Genomic DNA, 222 nt, shown 5'->3' on the forward strand with positions numbered 1-222 from the left:
TTCGAGCCCCCGTCAGGCTCTGTGCTGACAGCTCAGAGCCTGGAGCCTGCTTCAGATTCTGTGTCTCCCTCTCTCTCTCTGCGCCTCAGCCCCCTCAAAAATAAATTTAAAAAATTTTTTTAATTGTTAAAAATTCTTCTGTGACCCTGACACTGCTCTAAAAATTAAAGTCTATATAAAAAGAGAGAGACAGACTATTATCTGTCACTCCAGCTCCCACTC

The sequence above is a fragment of the Crocuta crocuta genome, unplaced genomic scaffold, assembly GCF_008692635.1.
Source record: "Crocuta crocuta isolate KB4526 unplaced genomic scaffold, BGI_CrCroc_1.0 scaffold224, whole genome shotgun sequence".
NCBI lineage: Eukaryota > Metazoa > Chordata > Mammalia > Carnivora > Hyaenidae > Crocuta > Crocuta crocuta.